A 1,219-nucleotide genomic window follows, 5' to 3' on the forward strand; every position below is an offset into this window, starting at 1 on the left:
TACTCATTGTTGAATCCTAAGAATCTTATCCCCATCTCTTTTCACCAGACCCATCTAGACAAGATGAAAACTATTCAGTGGGGACTCTATCTACCCCAACACTCTTCAACTAAACTCCATCTTGAAATCTTGTAAGCCAGTTATATCGCACCCTTATTTTATCGCACCCTTATTTTAGGTAGCCAATGTCTAGGTTGCCTGTCCCTACCTACCCTATATACAGAGGGGATAGGATTGATACTTGATGTGAAGACTCCTTCCCTCTCTGTTGGTATTTTGAGCTACTACCTCCTTGAGTACAGGTCAAGTTCTTCAAATTATAGCAATATACACTTGTTTCCTTTATATATATATATATATATTTATTTATCGTCTTCTAGTCAAGTTCTGATTATCAAGCCATTAAGGCTATGTCAAATGGGTACAAGTTTGGGTGTTCTTGTGCATCTCCCTTCATTTCATATCAGCTGGATGCTGCACTCTCAGCTCTAGCCCTCTGTGGCTATGTCCTTGTCCATGGGCTCAGGTGTCCCCATTCTCAACACGCTTTGGACCAACCAGCCCTTCTTCTTCTCTCTCTCATCTCTGGGTCAATGGGAGTATCAAGCATCATTTGATGAGACACTTATGATTTTAATATAATCTCATTTGTAATATGCCCTTCAGAGTAAGTTCTTTTTTTGTTCCATTTAAGAAATATCATCCTACATTAAAACCACAAAGCTGTTCTCTTTTGTCTTCTCCTGTTGTTGTTGTTGTTGTTGTTGTTGTTAAGTGCTAGGAGAGGATTCTTATTCATAGTGACCCTGTATAAGGTTTCCGTGGAACAGCTGCTGGGTTTGAACCTTCCACCATGGGATTAGTAGTCCAGTGCTTATCCTACAGCACCACACCAGGACTCCTTGTTTTCTCCTACAAACATCATCTTCTTATCTTTAAATTGGTTTCACAAATGGCTAGTGATTTAATTAATTTCCATTATGGACACAAATTTGAATTTATCCTAAAAATGTTGCCTTATGCTTTTTCCTCATTTATTCTCAACTATCATTGCCTCCTGTTGTGTTGTAGAATAAGCACTGAACTGCTAATCTCAGGTACAGTGTTCAGTACTGGCAATTCAGACACATAAAAAACAACAACAACAACAAAACAACGTAAAGAGAACTGTGGTGACCATTTGGTGGTTTGGGATTACATAATAAAATTGGACCACCAG

The sequence above is a fragment of the Chrysochloris asiatica genome, unplaced genomic scaffold (assembly GCF_000296735.1).
Source record: "Chrysochloris asiatica unplaced genomic scaffold, ChrAsi1.0 scaffold00116, whole genome shotgun sequence".
Lineage (NCBI taxonomy): Eukaryota > Metazoa > Chordata > Mammalia > Afrosoricida > Chrysochloridae > Chrysochloris > Chrysochloris asiatica.